At 42.2% G+C, this 12,854-nt stretch overlaps 1 protein-coding gene across 5 annotated transcripts in view; it reads right to left on the bottom strand.

The window, feature by feature from the left end:
- Positions 1-7,709, bottom strand: part of mgat5 (alpha-1,6-mannosylglycoprotein 6-beta-N-acetylglucosaminyltransferase) — a 117,010-nt gene extending 109,301 nt beyond the window's left edge. Inside the window, exons 1-3 of one of the 5 annotated variants that reach the window (XM_052033299.1) lie at positions 7,626-7,709; positions 1,584-1,795; positions 1,028-1,053 (exon numbers count right to left, since the gene is read on the bottom strand). The gene's annotated coding sequence lies outside the window, so the exon portion shown is untranslated. The other 4 variants (XM_052033210.1, XM_052033372.1, XM_052033394.1 and 1 more) reach the window with 4 other exon arrangements.
- Between the last annotated feature and the right edge of the window lie 5,145 nt (positions 7,710-12,854).

A 12,854-nucleotide genomic window follows, 5' to 3' on the forward strand; every position in this document is an offset into this window, starting at 1 on the left:
AAGTACCAGGCGTTATTAACAGGGTTGAGACAAGTACTTGGAACATGCAGCTGGCAGAAGGTATATTCTTTTCTCCCCTCAGCTTGAACAGCATTTGATTTTTTTCCGACCCCTTAATAAATGAATTTGCTTCGTTCCTCTATCATGCGAACACAAATCTCATCATGGGATACGGTTAAGCCCTGCAATCCGATTGGAAGCTTTCACTAAATTCATGTCCGCTGACTCGGTTCTTCTCCCACTTATGAGGCCAACAATAACCTTACCACTACCAGCATTGGAGGAATCTGCACTTCGGGTAAGAAGGTGGTCCGCTCAATGCAAAACCATAAATTGCTTGTATTGAGTAACCTTGGAGAGCTCTTTCCTCATGATCTGGCTACAGTACAAGCACTCACGTTATTTCGACGCCTGAGCAGACAGGGTCTCCCTTTGTTGCTCTTAACTAATGATAGATAAATAAGAGCTGTCAGCTCAGCGACTAACAGCCTTGGGACAAACCCAACACTTCCCCTTCCTCAATAAAACTGCAAGCCACATTCTGTTAAGTCTAGAATAATTACAGTTCGATTGACAACGAAAAAATGCAAAAAATATCCATCCTTGGAGGAGAAACTGCAGAAGAGCCTCGAGGAGGAAAAAACACAGCAAGAGCTCAGCGCGGTTTTCATGCTCACCTGGCAGACGATCTCATTCCACAAACAAAAACAGCGCTTTTATTCTCAAATGACTATTAGCTACAGCTGGTTGAAGTTAAACACGTTTGTTTTTTGTTTCTGCATTCCTTACCCTTCCTCTTGCCCCGTGCGTGCTCCTGGGCGCGGATCTGAGGTTCAAATTTATTTCTCACACCAGCGCAGTCCCAACCAGCCAGACACCCTCCCTCCTCCAGCCCCTGTTTAAACTGCCGGAGCGCAAGCTGCCGAGCAACGCCAGCGGGCGCACTGCGCAGGCGCCGGCTCGGCTCGGCCCCCGCGGCCGCTCGGCGTACTCCCCTCGCGAGATGGCGGCGTTGTCGTTCCCTCACCTGGTAATCCCGTCACTCCGATCCTCCTTAAAGAAACAAAATAAAAATACCATTAACTAACGGCCCCTTTTTCCTTCTGTTCTTCCCCCACCCTCCCGCTCCACGTACTATCAGACCACGTGGAAGGTTCCAGAAGGGTGAGGCCGGCTGTTATCTCGTGCGGCAGGAAACATCGCTCCGCACGGGGTCCTCGCCCGCCTTTACTGCTTTAGCTCTCTCGCTCTCTGCCTGCATCGATTGCGGCTGAACGACGACAGCGATATTAATAGCGCCGGAGCAGTCATGCGTCGCCGGGCGAAACACTGCCGCTCGCCGGCCAGCTGAGTCCATTCAGCTCGCTGGCCGCCCGAAGGCGGTGGGCGCTGCCGCTGTGCACAATGAAGGTACTGTGCAAGTGGAAGGTGATAGCCATCAGACCTTACAGCCAGCTCCAAGGCGGCGAGAACACACATTTCAGAAGATGTTGACTCTTAACTTCACGCATTATGTACTCATTTATAAATATCATTTTGCCTTCTAATGGTTGTTACATAGATGTTTTACTTTCCGCCCTTACCGTCCCAGAAAAGTTGTAAGACCGTAGCCGTCGAGGAAGCTGTTCGCTCAGAGGCCTGGATGACTCATCCACAAAAATAGTTAGAACAAAAACGCCAGTCAGCCCACGGAGCCGGTTTCCAACAAGAGGCCTTCCGTCTGCTGATAGATCTTTATCCAAACCGTTCTGTTCTTGTGTGGATTTAAAATCTCCTGCAGGAGTGCCGTGTAGTGCTATAAGCAAAAAGCAGCTAAAATGTTTTGAACTGATTGCTTGGCAAAATGCATTTAGCAAATACATTACGATGCTGTTCTGTTACAAGAATGATAAACGATTTGCTTTGTAGTTCATCATATACAGGCCAAACTGAAAGGATAAAAATGTTTATTTTTTTAAAGTAATTGTATAATGACTACTTTGGGTGTAGTATGTACAAGGGAACAAATAGTTTGAAAGATCATATGAAGAGTTATGCAGTGGTTACTTGCCAAATTTCTGGGTTGGGTACATTGAGAATGTCTCTGGTATTAAACCATCATATCTTCCTTGCAAGATCTGTCTTTGGTTCTGTTATATCAACTTTTATCATATGTCGGAGATTGAAAGACTTTTAACAAATCAAGGGATATGGGATTACTACAGGAAGTTGATGCTGATGTGAAAGATCATCCATGATCTTATTAAATGACAGAACAGATACAGGGACCAAGTGCCTAAATACTGTTTTTGTTCATCTTATTCTCTTCTAGTAGTTAAGTGTTAGAATGGTAGCAATAGCTTTCATGCAGAATTAGCAATTGTTTGATTTCAGTGGGAGCTGCAGGCATTAAATAATTAACCCAATGTAATACTTTGGGTTTGAAGTGTTTTATTGAATAATTATGTTATGGAAAGAATTTTTAACATTTAACAGTAAGGATAGTTTAAAATTCAAGTTATCAGGATATCAATTACACACTAATGGCTGTATTAATTCTGCTACCTCCTCATACAGATTTTGAAAGTTTAGTCACCTTCACTGCCAATTTCCACCCTGTTCTTACTTTATGATCCATCTGATTCTTCCCTTTTCTTTCTCAACTTCTCAATGTCCATTCTGGGGGAAGGTGATTGACCAATTTCCATAACAAGCCCATGGCTTTCTACAGCTATTTTGACAGCACCTCCTTTCACCATTTTCTGTAAGAGCTCCAGTTCCATTCCATCTCTTCTGATGACAAACACCACTCTTGTACTTCCAAGAATGTCTTTTCTTAAATTGGTTTCCCCTCCATTAAAGTCAACAGGCTCTATCATTTCCTGCATTTCTGCTGTCATTGCTCCCTTCTCATGCAGTGTCTTCCCTTTCCACCACACCAGACTCCACATTCAACAAATCATTCTCCACAACTTCCAGCACCTTTAACATAATGCCACCACCAGACATACCCCTCCTCTCCTGTTAGCATTCTGAAGGGAGTTTTGTGAAAGTCAGCCTGCACTCTAATAAATCAGACAACAGCAGAAGCAAAGAACTTATGATCAATGCTTTATTAGTTTAACACTAGCAGGAGTGAGGAATACTGAAAGTATACAGTGTAACCTGAGCTCTGTACTAGATTCACTCAAAAGATTCCCCAGTTAGTGTACCTTTATACCCCCATCGTGAGAAAATTTTATGGGAAGTTGCACTTTATGGCAAATGCTTACAGCAAGCTTTAGCAAAACAAGGTCTGTCTAAAACCTATTTCTTTCTCACCCACACTTGGCCTCACTTCAGCCACAATTATAGTCACCCCATGGCTGAGGTAATTTCATACCATGGGAAGAATAGCTGCACACTATTAACCCTTACATTGCCATCCATTAACCCTTGCATTCCCAGTTATCTTTTACAGTTTCCCCACACCTCCCTGATTCACTCATTCATCTCTCCCAACATCCACTTGTCTCATGGTACCTTCCTTGATAACTGCAGGAGATGCAGTACCTTTTTCCCTTCCCAACATTAAGGGCCCAACTACTACTTCTAGGTGAAGCACTGATATGCTTGTATTCTTTCCCATTTAGTGTACTGCATTTGATGCTCCTCTCTAGTCTCCAGATAGGAGAAACCAAGTGCATATTGTGATTGCTTTGGAGAGCATCCCCATATAGTCCTCAATGATCCTGAGCTTCCAGATCAATTTGATTTTCCTTCACACTTCCACTCTCATCTTTGTCTTTGGCCTCTTGCATTGTTCCAATAAAGCCCAATGTTTGATCAAGAAACAGCATTTCATCTTCTGAACAGGCCTGTCACAACCCCCAGAATTCAACTATTTTAGATGAGCTGCCATAGAACACTACAGCACAGAAAACAGGCCATTCAGCCCTTCTAGGCTGTGCTGAAATGTTATTCCACTAGTCCCATTTACCTGCACCCAGTCCATAACCCTCCAGACCTCCTGTCCGTGTATCTATCCAACTTATTCTTAAAACTCAAGAGTGAGCCTGCATTTACTACATCAGATGGCAGCCATTCCATTCTCCCACCACTGAGTGAAGAAGTTCTCCCTAAACCTTTCCCCTTTCACCCTAAGCCATGTCCTCATACTTCTCTCCCAATCTAGGTGGAAAGAGCCTACTCACATTTACTGTATACCCCTCAATTTTGTAAACCTCTATCAAATCTCCTCATTCTTCTGTGCTCCAAGGAATAAAGTCCCAACTTGTTCAATCTTCCCCTGTAACTCAACTCCTGAAGACCTGACAACATTCTAGTAAATCTCCTCTGCACTTTCAATCTTACAAATAGCCTTCATAGGTGACCAGAACTGTACACAATACTCCAAATTTGGCCTCAGTCTTATACAACCTCACCATAACATCCCAACTTCTATACTCAATACTTTGATTTATGAATGCCAGGATGCCAAACACCTTTACAACCCTGTCTACCTGTGACACCACTTTCAGGAATTGTACCTGAACTCCTGGATCCCTTTGTTCCTCTGCACTCCCCTACCATTTACTGTGTATGTCCTCCCTTGATTTGTCCTTCCAAAATGCAACACTTCACACTTGTCTGCATTAAATTCCATCTGCCATGTTCTGGCCCATTCTTCCAGTTGGTTCAGATCCCTCTGCAAGCTTTGAAAGCCTTCCTCGCTGTCCAATGTGCCTCCAATCTTAGTATCATCAGCAAACTTGCTGATCCAATTTACCACATCTAGATCATTGATAGACAACAAACAATGGCCCCAGCACAGATCCCTGAGGCACACTAGTCACAGGCCTCCAGTCTGAGAAAATCATTCACTACCACTGTCTTCTCCCACACAGCCAATTTCAAATCGTTTACAACCTTTCCATGGATACCTAGTGTCTGAACTAACCTCCCATTTGGGAGGTTGTCAAAAGCCTTACTAAAGTCCATGTAGACAACATCCACAGCCTTCCCTTCATCTACTTTCTTGGTAACCTCCTTGAAGGAGGAGATTTGTTAAACAATCTACCATGCACAAAGCTATGCTGACCGTCCTTGGTTGTCCAAATATGGTATATCCACTCAGGATACCTTCTAATAATTTACCCACTACTGATATCAGGCTCACTGGCCTGTAATTACCTGGTTTACTTTTAGATCTTTAAGCAACAGAACTACATGAGCTACCCTTCAGTCCTCTGGCACCACACCCATGACCAAGGGCATTTTAAATATATCTGCCAGGGCCCCTGCAAGTTCTACACTAGTGTCTCTCAATGTCTGAGGAAATATCAGGCCTGGGGGATTTATCTACCTTTATTCACTGTAAGGCAGCAAGCACCTCCTCCTCTTTAATCTCTATATGTTCCATAACACTTACTTGTTTCCTTTCTTCCATATCCACTATCCTAGTTTCCTGATTAAATACTGATGCAAAAGAAACTGTTTAAGATCTCCCCCATCTCCTGAGGCTCCACATGGACAACCACTCATCTTCTAGGGGACCAATTTTGTCCCTTACTATCCTTTTAATATACTTGTAGAAACCCTTCAGGTTTACCTTCACATTATCTGCCAAAGCAACCTCATCTTCTTTTTGCCTTCTCAATTTCTTTTAGTATTACTTTTTCTATACTCCTCAAGTACCTCATTTGTTCCTAGTTGCCTATACCTGCTCTACACCTTTTAACCAGATCGCCAATATCCCTTCAAAACCAAGGTTCCCTATGCCTGTTAACTTTGCCTTTAATCCTGGCAGGAATATGCAAACACTACACTCAAAATTTCACCTTTGAAGGCCTTCCACTTACTGAGCACATCCTTGCCAGAAAACAACTTATCCTGATCCACTTTCTGGATCCTTTCTCATTTCCACAAAATTGGCCTCTCAAATTTAGAACTCAACTAGAGGACCAGACCTGTCCTTATCCATAAGGAACTTGAAACTAATGACATTATGGTCACTGGACCCAAAATGCTCACTTGTACATACTTCAGTCACCTGACCTGTCTGGTTCCCTAACAGGAGATCAAGTATTGCATTCTCTCTCATTGGTACCTCTATATATTGATAGAGAAAACTTTCCTGAACACTTAACAAATTCCAAGCCATCCAGCCCTTTCAGTGTGGGACTCCCAGTCAATTGGTGGAAAGTTAAAATGCACTACTATTACAAAATGTTTCTTACATCAGTCTGCTATCTCACTACAGATTTGTTCCTCCAATTCTATTTGGGCAGTCTATAATACAACCCTGTTAGCGTGGCCACACTTTTCCTGTTCCTCAGCTCCACCCATATGGCCTCTGTAGACAAGCCCTCTGGGCTGTCCTGTCTATGCACAGCTGTAATATTTTCCTTGACTAGTAATTCCACTCCTCCCCCTTTCATCCCTCCCCTATCATGTCTGAAACAGAACCCCAGAACATTAAGCTGCTAGTCCTGCCCCTCCTGTATCCAAGTCTCACTAATAGTGATAATGTCATAATCCCACATGCCAATCCACACCCTAAACTCAGCTGCCTTACCTACAATACTTCTTGCATTGAAATAGATGCACCTGAGAACATTTCTATCATGTGCAAACCTTTCATTTCTGTCAATACCTTCAGTCCTCACATGACCTTTTTCCTCCTCCATATCACTATCTGCTCTAACACTCTGGGGGGTTTAAACTAGATTGGCAGGGGGAGGTTAGTCCCCCTCCAGTTCAGGTACAAACCATCCTGTTGGAACAGGTCCCACCTTCCCTGGAACAAAGCTCAATTGTCTAGAAACAGGAAGCACTCCTCCTGCACCATTTCCTTAGCTACATATTTAGCTGCATGATCCTATTTCTAGCCTCACTAGCTCGTGGCACAGGTAGCAATCCTGAGATTGCAACCTTGGTGGTCCTGTCCTTCAACTTTGCACCTAATTTTCTAAACTCTTTGCAGGACCTCCTCCTCCTCTTTCCTATCCACATCATTGGTCCCTACATGGACCATGACATCTAGCTGCTCACCCTCCCTCCTGAGAATAGAGAACTCAATCTGAGATATCATAGACCCTGGCACCAAGGAGGCAACAGACCATCTGGGATTCTTGATCTCTCCCACAGAACCTCTTAACTGTCCCCTTAACTATTGAATTCCCTATCACTACTGCTCTCTTCTTTTCCCTCCTTCCTTTCTGAGCCAAGGGTCTCATTTTGGTGGGAGAGAACCACTGCAACTTGTCCCTGGTAGGTCATCCCCACCAGCAGTATCCAAAATAGTATATTTATTGTTGATGGGAACAGCCACAGGGGTGCTCTGCTCTTTCTGTCTATACCACTTCCCTTTCCTGTCAGTCACCCAGCTACCTGCCTTATGACTTTTAGGGGTGACTATCTCCCTGAAACTCCTGTCTATTTCTGCCTCTACCTCATGAATGATCTAGAGTTCATCCAGCTCCAGTTCCCTAACTCAGTTTGTCAGGAGCTGCAGCTGGATGCACCTTTTACAGGTGTAGTCATCAGGGACAAGTGTGCAGTCCCTGACTTCCCACATACTGCATATGGAGCACACAACTGCCCTAACTGCTGCCTTCATTACCCACTCCTAAGTTAATTAAATTAAAGGAACTTACCAGCCTTACCTCTTTGGGAGCAAGCTCTTCCTCAGCCACTACTCACTAAAGCCTCAAAGCTCCAATCCTACCCTGAGCCACTCACACACTGGCAACTCTACTTCAGTTACTCCTCCTTATATTTGTCCCTGACAATTACCTCAAGTACACACTCCCTCTAATCAAGCACGCAACACTCTGTTTAACCCTTCAGTTGCCCTCCACTTGTTAAGCTTTTTAAATACTCTCACAGTACCTGAAAGGGAACTGCTGCTCCATCGGCTGCCAGGCTGCTTCTGTAAAAGAAAAGCCCGCGAAACACACAAGCTTTTTAAATACACTCACCGGACCTGAAAAGGAACTGCTGCTCCAATGGCTGCCGGGCTGCTGAGCTTTCCAGTTTGCTTCAGAACTGGCCAATTCTGACCTGCTGCGTATTTCCTACATTCCCTTTTATTTTTACAGCTCTATTCTCTGTTCTTACTCTCACTCCTTCATTCACATTTATCTCCTTTTTGCAACTCCTGGAGACAGATTAGCCTCAATTTTCAAGCCTTTGCTGTCCTCTCTTTGCTGACATCACCAGTTTTGTTATTAAATCTCTCTTGGTCTTCACCCTATCAAAGAGATCCCCTTTGTCTCCCCAATCCTTCCCTTCTTGAAATTTGAATTGTTGGATTTCTAACTTTTCTTAGTTCTGATGTATGTTCACCCTGTTTCTCCACAGATGCTGCATGACCTGCCAAGTATTTCTAGCATTTTATGTTTTTATTTCAGATTTCCAGCATCTGGAGCTTTTAGCTTTTTGTATTGAAATAGCCCTAATGATTAGGATAATTGTAATAAAGATACATGATGTAGATGAATCATTTGTGCATTAAATTCTCAAGTACTGTTTGATAACATAACAAATTTCTATTTCTTACAGATAAATTGTTCTCAAAGTTAGTAGCTACATTAAAAATTTTTAATACCTATAAGGGCTTCAATTGCTGAAGGATAATTAAAAACTAATAGTAATTATCCAACACCAGAATTTGGAAGCTTAACTTTTCGGTGTTTGTTTTATTTTGGAAAGAAATTCTACCTGCAATTATTCATTGCCTTCAGTTTAGAAACCTTTGGAGTAAATGAATTCAGATGAGGTACCAAGACAATCGTAAATCAGTCTCTGTGCAATTCTTCAATATCTAATGCTTGTGTTTTTGACATTTACAAAGTATTTCATAATGCTTGTTCAGGATTAAAGAGGCAACTGGTTGTTTTCACAGCAACAAATATGAGCTGCATGATGTTTTGATAGATTAAATAGGAAAAAACACAGTATCTGCCATTGCTTGGAACAACTAAATGGATTTAAATTGACGGGTATGCAACATATTTGACTAACTCAACCAGAGAATCATCCACTCAGATCATCTTGTTCAATAGTTGCCAAATAGAATTACTGATACTATTGCAAATACCATTAAGGTTAAATTATTAGAAGAAGTCGATTTGAATGAGAAAGATTATTTCCAGATCAAGGAAATGAGCAGAAAGCTAATAAAAATAAACCACCCTTCCTGCCTAATTTTGTAGTAGGGCTAGGCCATGAGGATTGAGAAGCCTAAGAACTGCAAAGTTGTGTTACACAAATTATAGAATCATACAGCTTAGAAGCAGGCCGTTTGGCCCACCACATCCACATAAACCAGTGGGCACCCATTTAAATTAATTGCATCTCAAGCACTTGACCCATTGCCTTCTGTGCCTAAGTGATTCAATTGCTTGTCCGGATGCTTCTTAAATGCTGTCAATGACTCTGCTTCTACTGTTCTCAGGCAGTGTACTCTGGGTACTCACCACTTTCTAGGTAGAAAAAGGTCCCCTTCAAATACCCTTTAATTCTCTTACCGCTTACCCTAAATCTATGTCCTCTAGTTTTATCTATCTCTGATATGGGGAAAGGTTTCCTGCAGTCTCCCCTATCTCTACCCCTCATAATTTTACATACCTCAGTCAGGTCCCCTTTTAACCTCCTCCACTCCAGGGAGTAGCCTCTTCATTCTCTCCTTGTAACTGGAATGCTCCATCCCAGGCAACAAGCAATCTTGTGTCACCGTCATGGTAGATCTCTTCTGTACCCTCTCCAGCTCTGTCAGTCTTTCCTACAGCGAGGTGACCAGAGCTGCTTGCAGAACTCCAGTTGAAGTCTGATGAATGTTTTATAAAGTTTGAGTATAAACTCCCTGCTTTTGTTTTTAATGCCACAACTAATGAAGGCCAGTATTCATATATCTTCTTAACCACATTATCGACCTGTTATGTTACCTTCAAGCTTGTTGGACTTGCACACCAAGATCTGTTCCTCAACACTTCCTAGGACTTCCCATTCATGCTGTATGTACTAGCCACGTTAGTACTCCCAGGATGCATCACCTCGTTTTTATCTGGATTTACTACCATCGGGGCGGAGGTACAAGAGCCTGAAGACCCACATTCAACATTTCAGGAAACATTGCAAAAAAACAAATTTCATGACATATGTCAGTGATAATAAACCTGATTCTGATTAACTCCATCTGCAATTTCTCATCCCATTTTGCCAACACATCAATGTCACACTGCCTACTCTCCACACTGTCAATAATTCCACCAATCTTGGTGACATCTGCGAACCTACTGATCATATCTCCCACATCAATGTTCAAATCAGTCAAACAGCAAGGGTCCCAGCACCGAACTGTGTGGAATGGCATTAATGACAGGGATCCAATCACAAAAAGGACTCTATTATCATCCTCTTCTTCTATTGCCAAATCAATTTACTAACACTCTGGATTCCATGGATCCTAACCTTCTGGACCAGTGCCCCATGTAGGAACTTGTCAAAGACCTTACTGAAGTCCATATAAACCATGTCCACTGCCCTCATCAACACACTGTTACCTCTTCAAGATATTCAATCAGATTGTTCAGGTAGGATCTGCCCTTGACAAGCCATGCTGGCTACCTCTCTCTGCCTTTCCAGGTTATCATTAATCTCGTTCCTCAGAATTTTTTCCAATAACTCCCCTACCTCTGATGTTAGGCTCACGGGTTTAATTACCTGGCTTTTCCCTGCTGCCCAGATTGAAAAGGGGGACCACAAATGACATTCTCCTGTCACCTTGTTCCTCTCTTGTGGCCAGCAAAGATTCATAAATCTCAATCAGAACCCCAGCTATCTCTTCCCTTGCCTCCCACGTGGCCTTGAGGATTTATCCACCTTTAAGCCCACTAAGGCATCGAGTACCTCCTTATTGAGACTTGCACTAGAATTTCATCTTTTACTTTGCTGAATCCTTCAACCACAAGGTTTGTTTCCTTTGTGAATACTGATGAAAAGTATTCATTTAGGACCTCAACTGTGTCAGAATCAGGTTTATTATGACTGAATTTTGTTGTTTTGCGGCAGCAGTGCAGTGCAAGACATAAAGACATAAAATTTACTATAAGTTACAAAAATAAATAAACAGTGCAAAAGAAGAATAACGAGGTAGTGTTCATGGGTTCATGGACTGTTCAGAAATCTGATAGCGGAGGGGAAGAAGCTGTTCCTGAAATGTTGAGTGTGGGTCTTCAGGCTCCTGTACCTCCTCCCCGGTGGTAGTAACGAGAAGAGGGCATGTCCCGGGTGGTGAGGGTCCTTAATGATGGATGCCATCTTCTTGAAGCACTGGCCTCGATGGCAGGGGGGGTTGTGCCCGTGGTGGAGCTGGCTGAGTCTACAACCCTCTGCAACCTCTTTCAATCCTGCACATCGGCGCCTCCATACCAGGCGGTGACGCAACCAGTCAGAATGCTCTTCACTATACATCTGAAGAAATTTGCAAGAGTCTTTGGTGACATAGCAAATCTCCTCAAACTTCCAATGAAGTGGAGCCACTGACATGCTGCCTTCGTGATTACATCAATGTGTTGGGCCCAAGAAAAATGGGCCCTACTCTTTCCTTGGTTATTCTTTTACCATTACTGTACTTATACAATTGTGGAGGTTGCTGCCTGTGACCATTATTCCTTCATCTTTGATGCCCGATAATCTTTTCTAGTATCAGAAAAAAAATGGCATTTAAGTAGCATAATTCTTAGTAAAATGTCCCAAGTTTTTCTTTCTGTATTGAAACAAATTTTTATACTGAACTATTTAAAGAGATATTAGTAAAGGTGAATAGAAGCTTGATCAGAGAGTTAGGTTTTAAGGAGCAATTCTGGAAAGAGTAATAGAGAGAGAATGGTTTAGAATGGGAATTCCTGAGCTGAGTTTCTGGGGAGCTCAAAGCCTGGCCATGAAGGATGGAGTGAATTAAAACTGAGGATGATCAAGAGGCCATAATTGGAGTGCAGATTTTCAAATTGTTGTAAGGCTGAAGGGAGCTACAGATATAAGTTGGAGCCTGATAAATGGTTAGAATTTTAAAATAAAAAAATTGCCAGAAACTGAGCCAACATTAAGCTGTTGCAGTTAAGAGAAGCAACCTGTTCCCATAACTCTATCTTGCAAGCTCTTTCTATTTGTGATTTTCGATAAATTTTTGTTCTGAAGAAAAAGTTGTTGGATGAGTGCTATACTTGCATCAAGACAATAAGAACCATCTTGCAGAACCAGACTTAAGTTTGGGAGGGGGGGAGGAAACCACAGCAATATTCTTGGCATGCCCTTAACACCAATATCTAAGGTTTGATACAATACAAGAGTCAATGGTTAAGACAGACTGAATCTAACTTTTCTGCTAGAGGTACCTTAAAGCCAGCCACATAAATGCTATGAACAGATGGTTTCTAGGACCAGGAAAAAGTCTACTCTTCTGAGTGATTCATGACATCAACTTTAATTATTTATGGGATTAAACTAATATCATTAGACCTGCTTTCCTTCTATCAATGGGCCTTCAGATTCAGCACTTCTCACATGTTGCACAGCTTGAGCCTGTCTTAATAATGCTGTTTTTCTACTGTCATTTGTTGATTCTGAGGGAGTGGACCATTACTACTTTTTCTTATGTTCTTACATTTTATGCTTGTAATTGTTCTGATTTAAAATAATACCAAATTATATGCTTAATACATAGTTTTTTTTCTCTAAATAATGGCATTCTTTGTAAATAAAATAAATAGAATGAGGAAAATATATTCTAAAATCCCTGTTTTTACTGATGCTTTTCATCAACCTCATTACTTGGATTATACAGACTTAAATCTTTCACAACATAATGTGCTTTTCTTGGTGGTCATAGT

The sequence above is a fragment of the Pristis pectinata genome, chromosome 1, assembly GCF_009764475.1.
Source record: "Pristis pectinata isolate sPriPec2 chromosome 1, sPriPec2.1.pri, whole genome shotgun sequence".
Classification (NCBI taxonomy): Eukaryota; Metazoa; Chordata; class Chondrichthyes; order Rhinopristiformes; family Pristidae; genus Pristis; species Pristis pectinata.